At 39.5% G+C, this 25,045-nt stretch overlaps 1 protein-coding gene across 2 annotated transcripts in view; it reads right to left on the bottom strand.

Annotated features, from left to right (window-relative positions):
• The window catches only part of LOC5576538 (E3 ubiquitin-protein ligase UBR3), a 227,327-nt gene extending 202,540 nt beyond the window's left edge, over positions 1-24,787 (bottom strand). Inside the window, exons 1-2 of one of the 2 annotated variants that reach the window (XM_021839110.1) lie at positions 24,638-24,786; positions 23,789-24,383 (exon numbers count right to left, since the gene is read on the bottom strand). The gene's annotated coding sequence lies outside the window, so the exon portion shown is untranslated. Of the gene's footprint in view, positions 1-23,788 lie in introns of both variants that reach the window. The other variant, XM_021839109.1, reaches the window with a different exon arrangement.
• Positions 24,788-25,045: the final 258 nt, after the last annotated feature.

Genomic DNA, 25,045 nt, shown 5'->3' with positions numbered 1-25,045 from the left:
TCTGGCAAATCTATTGCATGTGACTTTCGTGGCATGATTGAGCAAATCCGCGATTTTCACGACTGTTTTTCATTCACCTGCGATTTTCGCGTCTGGCGACATAAATCCGCTACAAATCCGCGAAAATCGCGAAATCCGCGAGAATCGCGAAATTCGCGACTCTTGTAACAGCCCTGCAATTATTACATTGGCCACGTCTATACAATCACCTAATGATCGAAATTTAGAAATTTATGATAATTATCCAACAAAATGATCAATGTTACCTTGGATTACCCTACATAGAAAATGGAAGTAATTTTTTTCTTACTAACAAAATCATAAAACTCTAAACAAGTTTTAAAGTTAAAATCAAACTTGAAACCAGTCGAACCCTAAATGCAGCATGGAGCTGACAAAATCGGGACATTACTGTATACAGAAACCAAGAAAACAAAAAAAAAAATACAAACAAATATCAAGAGATTGAAATTACGATTGTTTTTGTCAGAAGGTCCAGCCCGACATTTTTCTATATTTTTTTTTTAATTATAAGTACCGTCAAACGGGGCATCTTTTGACATTATTTCCACATTCTTCAACTTTGAGCATTTGTAGCCCTGTGAATAAGGGATAGATTTCGATAATTCTTGCGCATATTTAAGTTGTATTTGTAAGTAATCAATGTGCAAAATATGAGGCAAATCCATCAATAAATAAAAAAGTTGCTTGAATAGCGAAAAAATGTGTCCTTCAAGACAAAAAAGGGGCTACTTTGGACACTTTTAGAAATTAACACGTTTTGATAGTAAAATGATTTTTCATCATAAATTTCAAACTGATTCTATTGATTATCGTTCATTGTAATGTTTTCGAATGTTTTTCAATGATATACATAATTTAGAAAATTGTAGAGCTTGAAAAAACTACACATACCTATACAATACTTTTCGCAAAAACATGCTATTCATAATTTTTAGTTTGCATGATGATATGTTTACTTCCTTTCAAATGTCAGCTAATAAATATCGACTTATGCTTGATTGTTCAAGTTGATGCAAACGAATTGTGTAACTACAAAGTACTGCGATGAATAATTAGCTTTGTACAGAAATATTCGTTCTGATTCTTAATATTATATGAACGATATGTAGAAGAATCTAATTAATTCCTGTAACTAAAAGTAATGTTTATTCCAAATACAATCCATGAAGTATAAGAATAATGATTCACAAGATCATAAACAATAAAAGTTTGCTTTTGTTAGATGCATTTTGGCTCTTAATAGTTTTGAGATGGCGTAAGAGTAGTTTATTTTAGCAGTTGAAGGATGCCATTGCTTTGTATAGCAGATTCATGTAAAATATGACTGAATAATATTTTTAAGGATTATGTTGTGAGTTTACTGTTTATACGAGTTGAAATATATATGTTTTACAATTATTTACTTTTCTTAATCCTTTGTTTATTTTTTATTGTGTTGTAAAATATAGAAACCAACACTTTATAATTAAATATGAGTCGTAAAATTAAGACATTTGATCATTTATTTTTCTAAAGAAACAACTTTCAACATAAATTTATCACAAATTTCTTTGAATCATGACGATTCGATAGTTTTGTGATGTTCCCAACAACTTTCCACGATATGTGGAAAATTCATACAATGTTTACATAGCAAATGTTTTGTAGCTTGTGAATATTTGTTTGGACTTTTTTGATATATTATCTTGTTTATCCTGTTATTGTTGATGTTGTTCCAAAAAATATTCATGCCTGATTGTTGAACATAAATTGGTTAATAAAAGTGCTGAAGACACAAAATGGCTCAGATTAATATTTATGCTGGAAATAAATCCAAAACGACACTCACGTAGCCCCCGGAATCAAAAGTAGCCCCGTCTGACGGTATTACAGCTCATATTACAACATCATTTTTACAAAAAAAAAATCCAGGAATTTCCTCAGGAACTGGTTCATGTGTTTTTCCAAAAACACATTTAATGATTCTTCATCGGCCTTCAATACCTCCATGAAATTAGTTTAAAGATTATTTCCTTCAAAGATTCTTTCACAAATTGCTTAATAAAATCCTGGACTTTATCCAGTGATTCTTCAATTGATTTCGCTAGACGAGATTTGAAATTATCAAAAACTCAAGCATAATATCTACAGAGATGCCTACATTGATTTCTTAGGATTTGCTCCAGAGTTGTCATTCAGTTTTTGCAAGATTTTAAAACATAATTTTTCGGAGGATACCTTTGAAAACTACTACAGAAATTTCTTCAGAAAGTCAAGACAAATTCTTTTGGAAATCTTTCAAGAAAGTTCAATAGTAGTAATAGTCAATAGTACAATATTGAAAATCCCTGAAAAATAAGAACTCTAAAAACTAACTTCTGAAGAAGTCTTAAAGGTTTTTTCTAGATGGATGGATTATTTAAAAATAATCATCTGGACAAAATCGTTGGCATTCCTTGGAAACAGAACAGAATAGAATTCCTGAGCAATTCTCGCTGAAACCAGGCCGCCATCGGCACCCATCTTTAGAATTCCAATTTTATGTCACTGATCGCTAGTTTTCGATAAAACTTAAGGGTGGTCCTTTTTTTCTCAAATTGGTGAACCCTTCGTACGCCAGTTTAGCTAGCTTAGTTTGCGAAAAAGCCCATTTTTGATAAATATAGGATATTTATTCACGTGATATATCTCATATTTCGCTTGGAACACATAGAAAACTTAGTGGCATCGTATAGAGAAAGGATATAGCTTTCATTTAAAGTTAAGCAAATTTTGGCGGCCATTTTAAATTTGTCCGCCATCTTGAATTTTGTTAGAAAAATCGTTTTCACCATTAGCGCACCGCTCGTTTTGAATTCTGAGATGATCACCATTAGAAAGCTGAGGAAAAATGGCGTAAGATAGGCTGCAGAAACTAGGTGAGCAATGGTATTTACCCTATGAAATGAAAGATTTTCTAAATCATATTCTACGATTTTGACGAATATGACGAGTGTTTTTTTTTTTTTGTTTTTAATTAGTAGGATGAATGTTTCACCACATGTAGCATGTCGAATTCAGAGGCTACCAATAAAAACAAGGTTACGTATATTCTTCTGCTTATTACTCTTTATTTTCCTGAAGTTACGTCCCTACCAGAAACGAGCCTGATACTCAGCTTTATTAGTAATAAATACAGGTTATTAAATAGGATTTTTTTCTATAATGCGATTTTTAATATCAGAATAATTCTTCGTCAAACCTTTTTTTTTAATTCAGTAATAATGAATTAATAAATTTATTGAATAAAAACCGTCCCAAAACATTGATTGAAATAAACATGCATTTTTTATGCAAAAAATATCCTTGATTTTCTGAACCATATAGTATCGTTTCTACTACCGCCCAACATGCATGCGAAAAATAGCGAAATTGAAATATGAGAATCAGGCTTTGTGGATGGAATGCCGAAACGCAGGTGTATCATCTTGAGGTTGGGAAATATGGTTGCCATCTTGGATTTAGACGCCATCTTAATTTTTAGCAGTTGAATGATTTTTACCATCTCTTCGTAAAAAAAAAACATCAGATTCTTTATTTCTTATCTAATCTCAGTTGTTCAACTGATTGTTCATTTCTATCATAGGTTTTAGACCAAATAAGTGAAAGAATTAATGCTATTTTTCAAACCAAAGATATGCAGAATAATCATTCAGATAGCAAATAAGCGTTAAAGAATCCTACTTGATAATTTGTTTTCGAAGCTAGTTAAGCTGTTCCAGTAGGGACGTAATGTCAGGAAAAAAAAGAACAAGAAGAAGAGTAAGTGTAACGGTAGCATTGAAATTCAACATGATGAGTGCTAACAAGGTGAAAACTCATTCTACTATTTAAAACTAAGATGGCGTCAAAATCCAAGATGGCCGCCAGATTTTTTCACTCAAAATAAAACTCTCATTCTTCACTAGAGTCGAATAAATCACCAACGATTGAAAACTTGTTTCTTTGTTATTCAAAAAATAATGTTTGCATTGATGATCGTATAACATGATTTAGAAAATCGTTCATTTCATAGGGTAAATACTATTGCTCACCTAGTTTCTGTAGCCTATCTTACGCAATTTTTCCTCAGCTTTCTGATGGTGATCTCAGAATTCAAAACGAGCGGTGCGCTAATGGTGAAAAAACGATTTTTCTAACAAAATTCAAAATGGCCGCCAAAAATTTTTTAACTTTGAACGAAAGCTATATCCTTTCTCTATACGATGCCACTAAGTTTGCTATGTGTTCCAAGCGAAATATGAGACATATCACGTGAAGAAATACACTTTATTTATAAAAAAAATAGGCTTTTTCGCAAACTGTTTAGCTAGCTGGCATACGAGGGGTCCACAAATTTGAGAAAACAGAAAGGACCACCCTTAAGTTTTATCGAAAACTAGCGATCAGTGACATAAAATTGGAATTCTAACGATGGGTGCCGATGGCGGCCTGGTTTCAGCGAGAATTGCTCTCCTGAACTTGAGTAGAATAGAACAATCGGAAGAGTAGTGAAAACTAAAATGAAATGTTGAAGTTATTTATGGAGAATTTATTCGAAAAAAATAATCGAGAATTGCTTGGAACAACTGCAGGAGTTATCTTGGTTGAAATGTTTGGATGAACTACAGGAGTAATTCTTGGGTGAAATGTTGGGAGAAATTGATAGATAAATTTCTGGATGAACTTACAGGTCGATTTATTGAGGAATTTGCAGTAATAATTCTTGGGAGAATTTCGGAGCAATTTCTGAGATAAACCATAAATGAAATCACGAAGGAATTCAATAAAAATGGATGGAGAAATAAGCATAACATAGCATAGCATAAACTGACTGCATATGTCAAAGGTTGCTACTCCGTGATGTTTTGGAATTGGTGAGAACTGCACTCCATCCAAATTAATAGGGGATGGGACTTTCCGCTTACTCTCGAGGCGCATATTTAAAAAAAATCTCATATTGTTGATTAATAACGGGCAAGTCTTTTCAGTCAGGTGAGATGGGAAAGAAATGTTATTGTGTAATGTTGCTTCTAAAGACCGAGAATACATCTGCATCTTCACAATCATCACGGGAAGGGTGCTGAATAGTGAGGGAGGTTTAGTTTAGTTTGAAATTTCTTTATCGCGGTGAAACTATAATGATAGATATTGGTAGAAGATTAAAATAGTACGACATTCATTATGTCGAATTATTCAAAGGTTATTTTTAGTAAACACGAATAAATAAAGGTGTGTGTGTATTAAAATTATATGAAACAAGAATAGTGGTTTATTTCGACACTTGTAGTGATGAACCATTCAAAGTTAACGTTCCATATTCCATCAATAGTTCATATGCAAGGTAACGTTTCAAGAAATAAAATCTGTTATCATAAGCATGAAACGAGCTCACCAGTTGGCAATCCATTTTCGTCTGAACATGAATATCGTTTTTCACAACGCGAACCGAACACTATTGGTCTTGATTCCATCGCTCATCCCACAGAAGCATGCAACGCAATCGAAATACCACGTACTACTCTTATTTGAAAGTGATCCTCCTATGAATGGCAAACAGTTCCTGGTCCATATTATGGATCATTACTAACTGTTTTTTTTTTCTGAACGACTTATCTAACATTGAGAACCTCTCATTCAGTTACTCTTTTCATCAATATCTAAGTTACTCCTTTCATCAATATCCAAGACGCATTTACATTTCCGATGCGCTTTTTGTATGAATCGCTAGCCAAGGATATTGTCTTTCGATGTATCTATAGTAAAAAAAACTTTCCGAAGGCACCAGTATTGCACTGTAATAATTAAAATATAACGAGTGCAAAGAGAATATTTCATTGTTACTTAGTTCGTTTAGAAAAGTTTAGCGAGATTTGCTGGAGTTGCTAATTTTCATTAATGAGAAACATCATTCACAAAAAACGTTGTTCAAAGATCAAATCATACTGAATCTATGTGAATCAACTACTTTCATTCCATACCAGATGAACTTTAACATATGTGGAAACTGTAGCTTTACAGTTTCTTTAGATGAAACATGTCGGAATTCAATCGTGGCTGTCACAATGGCCGCCTTGTGCCCCTACTCATAGTTTCAAAGGCAATAATTTGTTATTGCGCAAAGCTAAAATAAAAATTGCACAGTCGTTTGATGCTTCTTTTGCGAGATTTGTGCCTTCAAAGTTTTGATACATTATTAAAATTGAATACCAAGCTGGTTCGTATTTGGTCAATTTTTCTCTATTCAAACTTCAAGCTCGTTTTGCTCCCCTTGAGTTGATGGATTCTTTTCAAACTTTTACAGTATCTAGGAGTGAAAACTTAAGATCCTGACAGTTCGTTTTTTTATAAAAATGGGCCACCTCAGTGTTCATGTTGCAGCCTTTTGCGCAGGTTACCTTCCTCTCCTATCCTACATGGTTTGGTATACTGAACCTTCCTTTTTTCTACCACCGTCTGCTGATTTTGTGTTCGCTCGATTTGCGAAATTGTTTATGCGGCTGACCGAAGGAAGAAGCGCACCGAGCCCAAAGGTACTTGCACTGGCAGAAATGTGCTGATTCGGCTTATTGCAATTCAAGCCTCTGAAGTCGCAGCCAGGAACGCCTGAACCACTGATTCCCCCCACAAGCGAGCGCATCGGATTTTAACTTCCTCGGTAGGGAATTTTCCGTTCTGCATGTGCGACTCGGCGGATTAGTCATATGCGGAGCTGCTCAGCAGCCAGACACATTGTTTTGTCATTTCCATCAATCTGAGAGAAACCGCAAACTGTGCAGTTTCGAGATAGATAGAGGTGGAACTACGCTTTACGATTACTTCCACGGAGCTTCCAATAATTACCCCGCAATCGGATTGAACCAGTAAGGAGCTCTAAGCTGAGCCGATTGTACAAAAGCCTCGGAAGTTTATCGCCAGTGGTTTGTTCTTCCCATAGTTCACCATGGATCGATACAGATGGAAGCGCGAATGATGTTCACGCTGCAAATTTGATATCCGTTTTGCAACTTCTTCCTCTGCCGCCGCCATTGACCGAGAAACCAAAGGTTTTCCTATTTTTCTGCTTATTCCGATTCGTCGGACTGCGGTAATTAGATTTTCACGTTTGTTCGTCCAAAGCGTTGGGGCTGTTCCATGGAAAATAGGTCCGATCGAACGATTGCGATAGCTTCTCATCGACAACGTCAGCAGACTCTCGCCTCGCCCGTAGGGAGCGCAAAAAGTGGCTATAAAAAGGAAATGGGTTTTATTAATTTCTATCCGATTTTTTATATCGATAGCGGAGGTCGTTGCGTTTCGATGGATCACTAAAAGTTAGGTCGGCAATTAATAACTTCAGCTTCAATCGCGATAGTCTGGTACTCGTGTAGGATTTGATGGTTGCCATTGTCGTCTCGGACGATTTCGGAATTCTACACACCTACGTTCGATCCTATTGGATGGGGGCGCGCATGACTCCGAGACGTGTACTCGGTCAGACGGCCTTCCTCCTTCTCGTCATGTGAACCACAGTCAGTTTGGTGAAGGAAGTCTAAATTTAAACACGCGTTTACCAAACATGAGGAAACAAGTGGAACAGCAATCTGTTGCAAGAATCGCTGTGTGGATTGAGTAAAGTAATGAATCTTCAGTCGGTTCGGTAGTCATGGATTTAACCCCCTCGATAAACCGATAAGGCTGATACAAATATTAATTTTCTTTTATGTCCGAGACCACTTGGAAGGTACGAGGGGGGGGGGGATAAAAATAAATAAGGAACAAAAAAAAAATTAAAATTAAAAAAAAAGTTATTTTTCAGAATTTTTATTTTTAACGATTGTTGTAAAACTTTTTCCAATCGTCATCTGGATCATTATTTCACCTGGTTTTTACTCTAAAAATAAAAAACCTTACTGATGTCAAAAAAATGATGAATCTTTTTTTTCTCCCCTTCAAAATTTTTGAATTTTTGAAGGGGGGGGGGGGTGACATAAAAGAAAATTAATATTTGTATCAGCCTAATGAGGTTTATAAAGCTAGCTCTGATTCATCGGCTCAATCATATGAATCAATACGAACCGGCGAGTCAGAGCTTGATTTTACTAGCTTAATGTTTGTTTGAAAAAAAAAGTTCAATTCAAAACACGATAAAACAATCAATTGGTAGAACATAGCGGACTTTGAGGCAAGTTTGCCACCCATGCTTTCTATAAAAACGACAAAATATATTTTCTCTTTGAGATTAGCAATAAGTTCCATTACAGTTTGCGATACAATGATCAACATATGGTGAAAAGGCTCTATTTTTTTACGTATTTACATCGACTTTTGTATAAACAACTTAACTTACTAAATTTCAGTGGATTTTTATAAGATTTCGTTGTTATGGTAAATTATAACAGACCTTTCTAATATACTCAATAAATTATTCAAATGTGTAAGTATGGATTGTATAACATGAGCGGACAAATTACTGGAATATTTGTTGTAGTATTAACTTGTGTGAAACCTTCAATGAAGTTTTGAAGAATCCATGGTGATTTTCCTTGAGAAATTACTCGACAGATGTTTGGAAGGATTCTACTACATTAGCTACTGATATTTAGACAATCAGGTATCAGGTATCAGAAGGCCGACTCCAAAGGCACGTTCCCCACCAGTTGGAAGATTTGTGCCATTGCCATATTTGAGCCTATTTCATCATCTACCCGATGGGACAGAAAAGGGAAGATGGGAGGAAATAGGGGAAGAGAGAAGATCGCATAAGCAAAATGAGAGCATGTAGCTCCATAAAACGAAGGGTTCGAACAGCGCCCTAAAAAGGGCACTGCAATACGCATGAGCGTAAAGAGAGCCTATAGCTCATTGCCACAGCGGGTTGAGAATAACAGAATGTCCGAAGATTCAGGCTTCTGAATTCAGTTTCACTTAATAAGTGTTTATCATGTAGGTAATTGGAATCGCATTTGCGCAAAAACTGGACAGTTACATATCAGGTGATACGAAGTTCCATAATCGGAGTCACAACTATCACACACAAATGAGTCAGCACGCTGAATATTTGCCATATGATAGTTGAATCGGCAGTGGCCTGTCAACGCTCTGACCAATTCTGCTTTGACAGACTTATTAAATACTTCGCCACCCTTGGAGATGGCTCAGTAATGTACAGTTTTGCTTGACGACACGACTCCAAACTATTCCTATATTGCTTGTGCTGAGTTGCTGCCCAAGAATTGATCTGAAGCTTTACCCAGCACTTAGAAATTAGAATTGCTGGCTCAGGGCCAATGAAGTCATGCGATGCTCCATCGCGAGCTAGCTCATCAGCCAATTCATTTCCAGCGATGGAAGAATGGCCAGTAGAGTGGTTCAAAAATCATTTTTACTCCATACCGCTCATTCGATGTTAAATAAAATTCTGAGTGTCCTCCTAAAATTTGAGCTCTTGAGGATAAGAGCTACTGTGAGATACATTTCATCAACTACAACTTTGTCGAAGACCGGTTTCAAATCGGACGCCTGTGTAAAAGAATCAAGAAGATCAAGAACGTCATTCTTGAATCGTCCCACAAAGGTTTTTTCCAGCCGGATTGTTCTGCAGAACGAAGAGCCTTCTTGTAAGCCTTGCGAGCCAATAGCTGTGATGTTAAAGTCACCAAAATAGCTTTGGTGAGCGAATTTGACGGATAGCGACAATTTTTGTCGCATAGGATTCATCGAATGTAGCGCGGTTGTTGCACCATGGCCAGATTCATTTCCCGAGCGCGTGCACGGAAAGAAATAACAATTGTGATTTAAAAAAAACAGTAGCGGAAAATCAACTGATGATCATTGTCGTTCTACTATTATCAAACATTTTAATAAAAATAAAATGCTTTTAGAAGTGCGCAGCAATGCTAAATCGGTCTGATGTATTCTGCGCAGTTCATATGTATTTTCCACACGTTCTCCTATAATTGTTTTTAATCCACTTCGATACCGTCAATCCGCCCCCAAACTGGATGGCGTACACTCAGCTTAAGGTGATTATAAAACGAAGCCAAACAAGGGCACAAGACTGGAGAATCTGACAACAGTTTGCGTTGAAAACCAATCAATCTCTGGTGGTGACTAATGGGATAAATTTTCAATGGTGAGAGCTGTTTGGTTCTCAAGTCTTGTGCTTTTGAAAATTTGAGGGGTGGCTTTGTTCTATAATCACCTTAACGCAATTTATAATCAAGTATTGAGTTGTAAATATTAGTATATATTAGTTGTGTTGCTAGAGGACATCTTGAAAATTCACTGAGATTCTTTCAGAAACCCTTCTGAAATTATTATATGTAGTTATTTCTTTGATCGCTCTGATTTTTCCAATAACCTCCTTGGGACTTCCTATTGGACTATCCCAGAAACCCATCTTGGGTTATTATGGAAATCCTTTCAGGATTCTGCTGTAAAATTCTGGAATTCTGCCGAAAATGATTTAATGATTGCTTTCAAGTGTAATGGAATCTATTTTAAAAATCTGGGTTCGGGGATTCTCACAAAATTTCTCGGGATTTCTTCTGGAAATCCAATCGAAATTATTATTTAAATTCTGATATTTTCCTCGTAATCCTTCAGTATTTCTTTCGTGAAACTCTTTGAAAGTTCTTCAAAAATCCTTTGAGATTCTTTCCGAAAAATGTCTTAGATTATACCTATTATTCTGGAATACTCTCGGAAAGACGCCTGAGACTTTAATTAAAAAAATCTATTATTTCACTTCACTTTCTTCCGTGCAAATTCTTGGGATTCTTTCGGAAATTCCTCTGGAATTCTTTTGTAAATCCCAATGGAATTCTCCCAGAAATCCCTGTGGAATAGTTCCGAAAATCCTGCTAAGAAGCTTCCAGATGACGGGGATTTTTTTTAAGTCTTTATTTATGGAAATCATCCGAAAATTCCTCTGTAATTGTTTGGAAATCCTCCTTATATTCTTACAGAAATCCTTCTTATATTATTACAGATTTATTGCTCTTGAGTTTATTGTTTCTGCCTGAGATAATTTTGTATATCCAGAATTTTTCCGAAAATTCCTTCGTGATTCTTTAGAATTTCTTTTCTAATATTCTTTGAGAAAAAAAAAATTTTTGATTCTTCTGGAAATTCATAAGGAAGTGTTTAAAATTTTTTTTTTCGTGATTTATCAGTGATTTTCCTTGGAAATTTTCTTAAATCCTTGGCGGAATTTTCTGAAAATCCCTCTTGAGTTCAAATGGAAATCCTCCAAGAAAACTACCGGATAGCCACTGGGACTTTAAAAAAATACCTATGAGATTCTTTGATTACTGATTTCTTTTTCTGAGCATCTTTTGAAAGTGGTTTTTAAATGGTTCTGGAAATTCCATTTGAAATTATTCCGTAAATCTTTCTGGAGCTCTTCTGGACATAGTAATTATTCTGGAAAATATTCGTGAAATCGTCTGGATGTTTGTGACTTTTCTTTGAATCTTCAGGGATTCTTGCGAAATAACTTCTGGGATTCTTTTGGATATCACTGTAAAAAACATTCAAAATCCATTCGAAATTCTCCTGAGATTGTTTCAGAAATTTACGAGAATCCTTAAAATAATTCCTTTCGAAATCTCCCTGATAATATTTTAGTGAATTCTCTATGGTTCTTCTGTAAATCGACCTGGGATTCTTCCGGAAATCCTCCTTTAATTCCAAAGCAATTTCCAGAAGAATTTTCAGAAGGATATTTTTAAGAATCCTGTATATTTTTCACTAAGAATCTCAATGTAATTAAACAAAATACCAGAACAATTTACGGTTGAATCCCACAAAAATTTCCGGTGGAATTTTTGAATGCTTATCATTCAAGCAGAATTCCAGTCGTATTTCCGGATGAATTTCGGCAGGTTTTACGGAAGAATCCCAGTAGAATTTCTAGAAAAATTCCAGTAAAATTTCTGGAAGAATCTTTGAAAGATGTTTTGAAGCAGGATAACAGAAAGAAATTTGGGGGTATTTTAGAAGAATTTCCGAAATAATCCTAGAGAGATAGTCGAAAGAATAACAGTTTTCTTGAAAAATTCAGGATACTCCCAGATTCTAGAAGTAATTCGGGAAGAATTTCTGCAAGAATCCTTAACAGAAGGATTTGAAGGATCCTCAGGAAGATTTTCGAAAGAATCCCAGAAGGCTTTCTGAAAGAATGCTAGAAAGATATCTGGAAGATTACCTACAGGATTTTTGGAAGAGTCCCAGACAAATTTCAAGAATATGGACGTAAAAATCTCAGTAGCATTTGTAGAATAATTTCAGAAAGATTGTCGGAAGCATCCTCGAAAGTATTCTAAAGGGATTCCGAAAGCATTTCAGGTGATTTCCGGAAGAATTCCAGAAGTATTCTCATAATAATCCCAGAAGTATTTCCGGAAAAAGGCCAGAATTATTTTCGGAGGAATTTTCGACGAATTTGTAGTAGAGTCGTAGTACATTTTTTGGCAAAATCCTCTAAAAATATCCAGAAGAATTGCATCAGGATTTTAGTTAGAATCTTCCATTGAATTTCCGAAAGAATCTTCGAGAATTTCGATTCGAATTTAATTTCCAGTATTTCAAAAGTAATCCTTAAGGAGATAAACGCAAACTCACATACAGTTTTATGCAAATATTCCAATAAGATGTCCAGAAGAATCACAAAGGATATCCGAAAGAATCTCAGATATAGTACCGGAATGCTAACGATTTTTTTTAGATGAGTCCAAAAGCGATATGTTGAAGTATTCTGTGATTTCCAGAAGAACTTAGAGAAAAAGATTTCCAGAACAATCCCAGAGAGGATTTGAAGGATTCATGAGTGATTTAAGGAAGAATCCCGGGAGACGCTCCCAAAGAATTGTAGAGTAATTTCTGGAACAATTTTTTTTCATATGATTTATATATAAAAATACTTTGATTCAAAAATATGTTTTGTGTAGCATTAAGTTTCACTGCAGACACAGCTCGTAACATCAATAATAAATTTAATTTATAAATCTTTTAAGCACATCCAAATTAAATAACAGTTCAAAAAGTAAAATACCATTCTCATGAGTTTTTGAGGATCATATGGTTGGTGTTTAGACAGACCAGACTAGATGAATTTTGGAGCTCTAAGGATACGTAAAGAACTCCATCAATTTTAAATCTTCCATGTTATTTTGATACAAATGTATCATCAAATAGATAAGTTCCATTATTACAGTAAATATCTATAATATTTTGATGTTTCATATGTTTGGGGTACATTTTTCTTACTCGATTGAAAAAAAAACACTTGGTTCAGTCTGTCTGAACACCGACCATATCTATGTTTGCTATTTGATATTTAAATACTTGAATTGTGCTGTATCAATATTTACAGGTAATTATAATAAATAAGTATGTATAGAACAATAACAATTTTAATTTATCCCCCTAATTGAACGACAATATTAATTAGAATGAGCCTCTACCACATCATCCCTCTCAGGAGAATTTTGATTCCCAATATTTTTTTTTTTGCGGTGGTTCAGAATTGAAAATATCAAAAGTCTATTGTAATCACATCCTTTTTGTTCAATTGCATGTGGTGTTATTCGATATTTAAAATAAGATTCGTTAAGCCGAACATGTTGATCCTTCCACAAGAACCAACAACGAGCATTGCTTATGTTAAGAGATTTTATCGTAATGCACAACCAGCCTAAACGTTCTTCCCCTTTTGTTTATGTACTAATTAGAACTTCAAATTGTTTTAATTAAATTAGTTGTGTTGTCTACTATTTTACACGGCAACATGTTTCAAAATAAGTGGAGCTGCTTTTAAAACAAACTTTAACATCGATCAACCAAACCATAGAATATCCAATAGCGAAAAAATAATAATAATAACCGATCATTGCAAATTGAGCCGAACTGGCGCTCTTTCCGTGCGCACGCGCTTTCTGCAGAGCTGTCAAACAGACTTTTGTGCCTTCCTTCTTTCGCTCTCCTTCAACTCAACAACTCAGCACGATCCACCTCGGGGTGGATTGGTGAGCTGTCTGGTTGCTGCAGATGAACACTTATCGTGTAGCGCGACATCATCATTGACACTAAGCTTGCAACTCACCAGACAAACGATAGGTGTAATTAACAACTGCCCTAATTTGAACGACTCTGATCCAACTGAACGGCGTCTGTTCCAACTCCTTCTACATTGTTTCCTGAGTCTAGTTAGATCGGAATTCCATCACAGGGTCCCTCTTGTAGTCTTCACAGACCGCAGAGGACAGGCTTCTTCAAAAGCTACCATAATGTAGGATGTAGTAGTACCAACGGCATCATCCAAGTCACTTGGATTTTCCAATGAAATTTGGTCGCAACCAATTCAGTGTAGAGTTCCCAGTTTGTTGACCGGGTATTCCTATAACGCGTCTGTGCAGTTACATTTAAATGTTCAAAGAAGATGTAGCGGTGATCAGATAATGATTCCTCATCTGATACACGAAAATTCGTCGACTCGTGACTGATTCTATTCAAGCAGAGCGTTATGTCTAACACTTCTTCTCTATTAGAAACCATGAAGGTTGGGCGATTGCCTATATTAAGTAATCCAAGATCTGTACTACTTAAGTATTCCATCAAACTGGAGCCTCTCAAATGGATATCTGAGCTGCCCCAGATAATGTGATGAGCATTGGCATCACTGCCCACAATCAGCGGAGCCTTTTGTTACGCAGTGTACTACAACTCGTTTGAAAACATCCGTTGGGGATGGTTCATTATGAGGTAAATACACTGAACAATAGACGTATTTCCTATTTAGGTCACCAACAGGAACATCGATTGTGACAACACATACATCTACGATTGCGTTATTAACGAGCACACATGCGCGGGCATGGATCGCGAGTTTGCCATTTCAGGTTTGCTGAAAGTGGCAAAAACCTGGGTACACAACTTTACCTCAATAGAAGTTCCCTCTACGAAAGTAGGGTTCTTGAACTACCGCCACTTGGGCTGTACCATTTTGCATGAGTCTGCAAATATTGATCGTTGCTGTTCTTGTATGCTGAAGATCGATCTGAGCTAACCTAACCGTAGTCACTACTCAAACTAGGCAGGATTAAGCTTTTTGCAATCTCAGCACGAAAGAGACCAGCAGCGAAAAAACCAGAACGGTATCTATTGAAAGTCGCCAAAGGCGAAAAAGCACAGAATACACTGTGTAAAATGCATGACGCGAATCCATATAAGTGATAATTTGAATTAAAAAGCAACATATTCATAATCCCACCCTTATTTAGCATCGGATTAGAGACTGAAGAAGGGCAGCCAATTATCTTGAAGAAACACAAGGTCACCTGCACCATTGCTCCGGGTAGCACAGGAAGGGCACAATACTGCAGAGCGTGCCCTGGCACTCCACAGGCTCTGTTAGCGATTAGGTTTTATTTAGACCCCCTAACCATTCATTCCTAGGCACGGTACGCATCACACCATAAGTTAGGGGTCACCTGTGAGGTGGACTTTTACCACCGGAACAGGCAGTTCGTAGTGTTAATTCTTAGCCAATCGAAACAACCGCTACCGACATTACGCGGCTATCTAGGCTGCTCGAAAAAAGGACGTACCCCAGCAGCCGCTAAATAACATGAGCGGACAAATTACTAGAATATTTGTTGTAGTATTAACTTGTATGAAACCTTCAATGAAGTTTTACAGAATCCATGGTGATTTTCCTTGAGAAATTACTCGACAGTTACAGCATTGAACATCTTCCTTGATGGGCCTGATGGGCGCCATCCCGGTTATGAGCCACACGGCCTCTTTAGAAACCGTTCGGTATGCACTTGCTACTCTTAAGCACATTATACTGTACGTGCTTTCCAACCGCTTTAGGTTTCTGCTCGTTCTAAGCGCTATTGACCAGATTGGTCCTCCATACGTTAGTATGGATAGCGCCACGCTTGCCAGGAGCTTGCGTTTGCTGGTACAGAAATACTATTTTCTCATAGCAGCCTTTTAGTGGTCAGCTTAAACTGGAAAAATATATTGAGTTTTTTTAAGTCCTTAACTGATTATATTAAAGCTTACAAGAAATAGTTTCCATCTCCTCTTGCAATGTTCTCTATACAACCGCTAACTATCAGCTCTAACCCTATTTATTCTATATAATGTTAACCAATGGAAATTAGGAGAGGTTAAAAAGGCTATCATCAGCGAGCTGATGAACTGTAAGGCTGCTGGGAAGGACGAGATCCCGGTCGAGCTTCTTAAGCACGGAAGTGAGCAGCTTTACCAGTCGATCCACCGAGTACTTCTGAAGGTATGATGGGAGGACGAAGAATTGCCCACCGGCTGGGCAAAAAAGAAAGATAAGAAAGGGCACAGACTGTAGTGTGCCAATTACAGAGGAATTACCCTGCTGAATTCGGCGACAAAATTATGTCGCACATTCTGTTTAACAGACTGCGACCGCTCGAGGAGTCCTTCGTCGGCGAATACCAAGCTGGTTTTCATGAGGGCCAGATGTTTAGCTTGTGAATGATCCTAGACAAATTCCGAGAGTATAACTTGCAGACTCACCATCTGTTTATTGATTTCAAGGCGGCGTACGACTCAGTGAAAAGAAATGAGCTGTGGCAGATAATGTCTGAAAATGGTTTTTCGGCGAAACTAATTAGGCTGATACGTGCTACGCTGGATGGTCCGAAATCAAGTGTTCGGATCGCAGACGAGGTGTCACAGGAATATTCCCGTGTTCATCTGGCCTCTTCTAGAACTACACACTAAGCTCTTACGGTGAATTTACCGTACTCCGTTAATTTATTTCACCGAACTCTTCAGCTGTTGAAATTTTACAGGAATCCTTTAATTTAAGTGTGTATATATGTGGAAAAGCGCACTAACAAAAAAATATTTGAATCCGTTAAGTAGGAGTTAATTCGTTGAGCGGTGAGTATTTTAATATTTTTGCTTTCACTCAGGCCGCCTATACGAGTTAAGAGCTAACTTTGCCTCTCTGAATGCTGCACCACGTTCTTTTCTGTGTGCTTCTGTGCGTGCGTGTAGCGTTCTTCTTCTAGCCCGAAGGCAGATTGCTCGAAGATTTGCAATTGATTCGCACCACCAATACACTGGCGGCCTGTTCTCTCTAGGAGGGGCTTTTCTCGGCACGGAAGCATCACACGCTCGCGATATCACAGCAACTAGCTCTTCACCGTTTAGGTCCAGAGTTTTCCGTTCGCACCTCAGGACTTCAGTGAATACTTCGCCGTCGAAGCGCGCTGTTTTCCATCCTCGGGCTTGGGTCGAGTTACATCGCGCTGCCTTCCGCCCATCTGGTTTTATACTACAGCGAATCGGTTAATGATCGCTATGGGTATAACTGTTGATGTTGCAGAACTTTGGAGACGAAGGACAAGACACGAATGTAACAGGAACAATAACGTTTATTGAAACACACGTTTGATGTGATTGGTGGTTGAAACAGGAATAAGAAAAAAGTGTAACAACCCTAAGTTGCTAGGTCCAACTTTCTCCAGGATACGGTTGTCAGGGACGTAGCAGGGTTGTTGAGATAGGGTTCACGATTGCTTCGTTTTTCAACACCCCTTCTCAATCGGTGACTCCCAGTCTTGAACGTAGATCTTGGAATCGTACAGTATCCAATGATTTCGTGAAGATGTCGGCTTCTTGATCTGTAGTTCCAATAGGCTCAATCGTCACGGTTCCAGCAGCAACATGGTCCCTAAGAAAATGATGTTTGATATCGATGTGCTTGATTCTTTTTGATTCCATGTTTCTTGTTTGTAGGGTTCATTCGTTCTGCTTCCGGCTCGGCTCAACTGTAATCCTTTTTTCATAAGCGTTTTCACTGCGTTGCAATCTTCAGGATTTTTTGCGCGATGCTTCCTTGGGACAACTTTAGGATACCTCTCTGACGATCGTAATCCAATTTAATGCCAAGGAAGAACTTTGCCTCGTCGCAATCCGACATTTTGAACTCACGGGACAATTGTTGCTTCAGGTGTTCAATGGTTCGAATGTTTCTGCCAATGATAAGTAAATCGTCTACATACAGCACCAAATGGATTTCGTCGTTCTCTTTTGTTGAAGTGTACAGGCAATAATCTCTTTTCGATCTTGAAAAACCTAGCTTCAGCAACACCGTATTGAGTTTTTCATTCCAGCATCGTGGAGACTGCTCGTCGAGTACAGCCTCCATCCAATGGTCACGGTCATCACTCATTGCGATATCATTGAAACACTGAGATATATCTGTGAATTGTGGAGAGCCAACAGCAGTTGCTTCAAAACCAGTTAAATATTCCAGCAACTTACCCGGAAACTTGCGCTCCCGTTCGCTACGCCTCGTGGACGATTCATCTGAATTGCTGTCCCGTTCTTGTTGCGAAGGGAGCGCGGTGGGTAGTTCATCATCATATTCGCTATCTGCAGCTTCAATCATTTCAACGGAATTTCGCGCTTCGTTTTCTTCTCCAGATACGAGGTAATTCTTGCTTTCCCCCTCTTGATCGGACGATGCCAAGATCATCAAAGGAATATCTTCAGATTTGCCACTATTGGACGCATACGGATAACAAGCTTCATTAAACGTCACAACTCGAGCAATAACAATTTTCCGAGAATTCCTGTCCCATAAGCGACATTTATTTGAAGCGTATCCGATCATCACCAGTTCTCGACTCTTCACATCTAACTTCTTGCGATATTGGTTGGGGATCCATGCAAATGCATGAGAACCAAAAACTTTCAGTTTCTTCAAGTTCGGCTTCTGTTTGGTCCAGCATTCCGTCGGGGTAAGATTCCTCGGGAGAGCTGAAGTTGGACTCCTATTCATCAAAAACGTACTTGTTAGAACTGCTACTCCCCACATCGATTTAGGCATCCTCGAGTCAATAAGCATGCTTCGAACTTTCTCCACTAGGGTTCGATTGAACCGCTCCGCTACCCCGTTTTGTTGAGGGGAATATGAAACGGTCGCTTCTATTTGAATACCTTTAGCCTTGTAGAATTTCATCTGATTTCCGGAGCAATATTCTCGACCTTGATCTACTGTTAACTTCGATATCGATGCTCCAAACATAGCTGTTACCATTGCTTCGTACTCTTGAGTTTCAAAAACTTGAGACTTTTTCTTCAGTAGGACCACCATATATCTATCTATCTTTATTAACGAGAATTTTAGCCCTGGGCTAGTTCATCTCGGGACCAACGGCTTTACTTCCCTTCCGAAGGAAGACGACACTGAAATTTTTGATGACTATCTCGGGAATGGGATTCGATCCCAGGTCCTCGGCGTGATAGGAACACCATCTCGAAGTGTGTATAGTCGTCGATAAAGCTGACAAAATAACGGTGACCATTCCATGACGCGGGCTCTATCGGTCCACAGACATCGGAATGGATTCTTCCGAGTGGTCTCGTTGCTCTTTCGCGCTTTCCATCAAATGATTCTCGACACATCTTACCTTGAACGCAACTTCACTTACTTACTTATGGGTCCTGGGCACCCATTCTGGTGCATAGGGCCGACGTGAAAGATTTCCATCCTGGGCGATTACCAGCTATCGCCTTGACCTGCGGCCAGGTCAAATTGACGTCGACTTTTTTATTTCTTTGTTGAGGCTGCGCCGCCATGATCCTCTGGGTCTGCCTCTGCTGCGATGTCCTGCTGGTTTCCATTCCAGCGCTTGTTTGCAGATTTCGTTTCCGCCCCGACGTAGAGTGTGGCCGACCCACCCCCACTTTCGTTGTCGAATTTCGGTTTGTACCTGTTGCTGGTGGCACCGACGATGGAGGTCAGCATTAGAAATCCAGTTGTGCGGCCACCATGCCCGAATTATATACCGCAGGCATCTGTTGACCTGCAGCCGTTGAGTGTTCTCCGCTTATACACACCACGTTTCACTGGCGTATAACAGCACAGATTTGACATTGGAATTGAATATTCGAATTTTGGTGCGTTGACTAATCTGACTGTTCTTCCAAATATTTCTTAAGCTCGCAAAAGCAGCCCTCGCCTTCTTGATCCGTGCACCTATGTCGATCTTGGTACCGCCGTCAGACGCCAGTTGCAAAATGGTGAGTCGACGGAGTTCTCACAAGTTCCTACCTCATGCTTCCACGGGTCGACGGATGACAAATGACCGCCAGCTAAGAGTTGCGTGGTTAGCTGGTAGTGCAGCCTGGGTCCTGTAGTCCTTCTGACTTCAGCTAGATTGAGGAGGTACGTCCACCGAGCGTCTGTTCGCCAAGGAGGTGCGGCTCAAACAGCGTCTGTCTGGCATCCAGCGGCTGAATAAGAAATGCTCTTTCCCGGAAGCTACACCTAAGATGGCAGCCCCATCACGGCGGATAGGGAACCTTAGGCTAACAACCTTTTGACCCCGAAACATAAAAAAATGTTCACCTTGAACGCAAGCTTCACAAAATTGGAGCTTCTGAGGCTTAAAGTTCAGTCCTTTGGCCAAATCTTCCCGCACCATCATCTTCATACTATTCTCAGACAGATGACCTAGTCGTCTATGCCACAGATTTGCTGTCTCTGAGCTGCACAAATTCGCTTCTTTCTCTGGGACTTCAATTTCAAGTTCATACAAGTTGCCTCGCAGACAGGCCATCGCAATGGTTTTCCCGTTTAGCTTCAACGTTGCCACCTTGCTGTTGAACACCACTTCGACTCCTGCTTTTGCCAATTTCTTTACTGACATCAAATTGTTCCGTATACTTGGCACGTACAAAACGTCCTTCACATGCAACGGAACTCCAAGATTACTTGAATCTGAGATCTCTCCTACCTGCTTGGCTTCAAGAAATTGGACATCCTTAGCTACGTTGATGATAATTGGCAATTGTACTGATTTGAAATACGTTTTCTTATTCACGAGATGGTCACTCGATCCAGAGTCCAACTTGAACACGATCTTCCTGACGCTGTCTCGCTTAGTAACTGCACAGTCCGCCATGAACACCACTGGTTTAAAAGTACTTGCCGCATTTGCATTTCCTTTTGCTTTCTTGCAATCTTTCTTCATATGCCCTCTTTTTCCGCAGAAATTACATTTTCCATTGAACCGGTTGCCTTTCTTCTGGTTATCGCCAATGAACGCTGCCGGTTTGTCTTCCACAGTATAGCTTCGATCGTTTCGTTTCGATTCTTCATCACTTCGTAGGTAAGTTCGTTCTTCGATAAATTCTCTAAAGCCGTCACCAGAGCGTCGTATGATTCCGGAAGCGTTAACGCCAGAGACGAGCAAACATCGCTTTCTTCCAACTTCGATCCCGCCATGCGTAACTGACGAATCAAATCTTCAAACTCCAGCAGATGAGTCCGAACCGAGGCGCCATTTTTCAGGTGTAATCTTGCAATTTGCTTCCTGATTAGGGTCTGCCTACCTGCTGATTTCTTCGCGAATGTATTCTCGAGACTTTTCCACATTGCTTTTGCTATGCCCTTGTCCCGAATGCAGCCTAGGTACTCGTCTGCTACGAAGCGTACCAAAATCGCTTTGGCCTTCCTGTCCGTGGAACTTTGCCGCTTCCGCAGCCGTTACGGGTACATCCTTTACGATAGCGTCCCATACGTTCACCGACTCCAAATAGGTTTGAACACGGAATAGCCATACATTGTAACCTTTACCAACGAATTGCTGAATTCCGTGACAACCCTAAGTTGCTAGGTCCAACTTACTTCAGGATACGGTTTTCAGGGACGCAGCAGGGTTGTTGAGATATGGTTCACGATTGCTTCGTTTTTCAACAATAACCAAAGCAAAATCTAGAATGCTGTGGAAAGTGTACTGCGATCTGTCAAACTTGGGTAGCTTTTGCAGTACCAAGAGATCAAATGCAGTATATACTAGAAATGGTACACATTCTGAACCTGACTACTATGTCTCTATTTATCTCTGATATAACCATCATCAGGGGCCCAGATAGCCGTAGCGGTAAACTCGCTGCTATTCAGCATGACCATGCTGAGGGTCGTGGGTTCGAATCCCGCTGGTCGAGGATCTTTTCGTAAAAGAAATTTTCTCGATTCCCAGGGCATAGAGTATCTTCGTACCTGCCACACGATATACACATGCAAAAATGATCAATCGGCCAAGATAGCTCTCAGTTAATAACTGTGGAAGTGCTCATAAGAACACTAATCTGAGTAGCAGGCTTTGTCCCAGTTGAGACGTAACGCCAGAAAGAAGAAGAAGATAACCGTCATCAACGCGCCAGTTCTGGGACCAGAATGTTAGGACTACAGAACGTCAAGTCGATGATCGATTCTGCACCATTTCTGCTGAAGGTACTCACTTGCCAGCTCTACATTCAATGCGGCCAGGGATTTCAACTAGAGTTGGCCTCTTTGGTCGGTGCAGCGCCTACCAACTGCCGATTAGCTAGTTTGGCAATCATTCTGTCGATCAAGTGGGAAAATTCCTCAATCGACAACGTAGGGGGCGCGTAACAGCTGCAATAGAACATAACAAACGTTTGAGATAGACTACTTCTTGGATTGGGTATCGTCCTGTCGTCTTTAGCTGCTAGCTGTTGAGACCTATCCGCCATCCAGTTCCCGTTGTTGGCTGGTATGCGGTATGGATCCGATAGTAACACCACGTCGGTCTTCGTTTCCAAGACTGACTGTCAAAGCAACTGCTGAGCTGCATCACAGTGGTTTAAATGTTACTGTGTTGCTTCCGTTTTGGCTACTTTGATACTCCGCTTGAGCCCGGACATTTGGGCTCACCCGTTGAATGTCCGTTGTCTGCTCTGTCGACACTTATTAGTTTATAATCGTTTGGCCTACGGTGTCGTATATTCTGCACAGCCTACTTCTGTCAGGACCATTGCATTTCCACGACTTATGGCCCTTCCCAAAACACTGAAGCACAGACTGTTGTATGTTCAGCCGGCAAATCGACCAGCCTTCCTGGAGTATGCATAAGTTCTTCAGTTTGTTAGCCTCTGCTACCGGCAGCCTTATAGACGCCACATGAGATCTACCCTTTCTAAGGTGGATGGCCTTACTGGCTACGTCGATGTCTCACTGCTCTTTGAGGGCAGCCGCTGTATCGATGATTTCATCCTGATGTTTACACTAGAGCGTCGCTTCTGCATTCAAGGATCTCACATCAACTTTTTCGCCGACTAGGTACTTTTTGAGCTAGTTGCTTTCAAGCTACACCCTTTTGCTTGGCATCTGTCTTTAAGGCTAAGATTATTTCACCAATCATCATTCGTATATCGTTTGGCAGGCACGATGATACTTTACGCCCAGGGAAGTCATGGGAATTTACCATTACGAAAATATTCTGATCCGAGCGGGAATCGAACTCAAACCCCTTCAGCATTGCTTTGCTTTGTAGCCGTGAACGTTACCACTAGGATAAGGATGGCCCTCGCAGCCAAGCTTATAAGCTTATTTTAGACACCATCCTTCAGGTGTTTATCATAGTGCTGCTTCCACCTTTCGATCACCTAGCATTCGCCCTTTTTGAAACACATTTCGTCTCGTCGCATTGTGAGACGCGTTGAATTACAAACTTGTCGTCTTCTTCCGCCTGGCGTTACCTCTCCACTGAGATAGGGCCTACTTCTCAGTTTAGTGTTCTTATTAGCACTTACTCAGTTATCAACTCAGAGCTTTCTTTCCCAATTGATTTGTATATATGTTAGATTGTATTATTTTGTTTGTAGGCAGCAAGCTTGTTCTTGGGGGAAAAATATTCATGAATGTGACAATTTTGCCAACAGTTTGAGCACTGTTTCAAATCTATAGACTTACCTTCTAACTAGACACTATATATCCAATCCACCTGCCGGCGTAAGAGTTCCCGGAAACGTTCCAAACGTTCGATCACCACATACAGAGAAGGTAAATAATCCACTATTTTCTGCTCGGGTCTGCAAAACACATCTTCTTCTCGTATCACACAGTCAGCGGACCGGACCGCAGGAATCACCAACACATCCTCACGCGCAATTTTTGACCATCGCCAGAATAGAACCACCGATTTACCCCGAGAAGGGAAGGAACGAAAAAAAAAACCTTATCCAACACACACTTGTTCACCGGATCGAACCGCCGGACGAAAATCCAACACTTTTTGCTTATGCCCGTTTTCTTCTGGCACTTCTTTACTCGAGCTTCTGCTTTGGATGGTCCTTCTCCTCAATCATCATGAATCGTCATCATCATCGGAGCCTTCCGAGAGACTCTTCTTCTTCAGCAAGCTGACCGATGGTCAATCATCCGCACTGCAGCTTTTCCGATTCGGGATTTCTTGAATTGGAATATTCCACCAACGAACATCCGTTTCCCAATCGCTCCCAAAGAAAACAAAACTTCCTTCTTCTGTCAAAAAATGGCTTCCTCACACCTGAAAATTCGGAGACCTTGAGAACAAACCTCACTCTCAAAAAAAAAAAAGTCTCAAAACTCGCACATCACTTCTTGTCTCGTCTCGCCGCACCTTTCCTCCGCAACCCAATGAGAGAGCAAAATCCTCTGCTTTTTCTTGGCCGTGGTCCTGTTCTTCTCGCGAATCAATTTTCACACACGAATAGCACAAAAAAAATCCCCAATCTTCCGTTTCAACTGTGGCCAATTCCGACCGGAAAACACTTCACTCACTTTTCGGAACTTCCGTAAGCCTTTTCAGGTGTAAAATTTGAGAGGAAAAAACCGCTGACCACACACAGAACTTTTTTTTATTTCGCGACCGCGACAAGCGTTTCGGTTCAAGTCTCGCACTGGTCTGACGTGAGAAAAAGGGAAACGGAGTTTTTCTCCGCAAGCAGCAGAGGCGAAACGCGGTTGCCAGAAGGAGGCGATGTTTTTTACACTGACAGTTCGATGTTTTAGCTGGGTGACGGTTTCAGCACAGTGGGATTTTTTTAAATTATGACAAACATTTGAAAAGGGCCCATGAGGTCTTGAGCCTTTTTTCAGAAACGTCGCTGTTAAGCCCTTTTTAGCCCGCCCACGCAAACTAATGCCACTATCACAAAGATAAGTGTTAGCTCTACCTGATAGTGATAT

Source organism: Aedes aegypti, chromosome 1, assembly GCF_002204515.2.
Source record: "Aedes aegypti strain LVP_AGWG chromosome 1, AaegL5.0 Primary Assembly, whole genome shotgun sequence".
Taxonomy (NCBI): domain Eukaryota; kingdom Metazoa; phylum Arthropoda; class Insecta; order Diptera; family Culicidae; genus Aedes; species Aedes aegypti.
The sequence above is the reverse complement of the archived record's forward strand: the minus strand, read 5'-3'. Positions and strand labels throughout refer to the sequence as shown.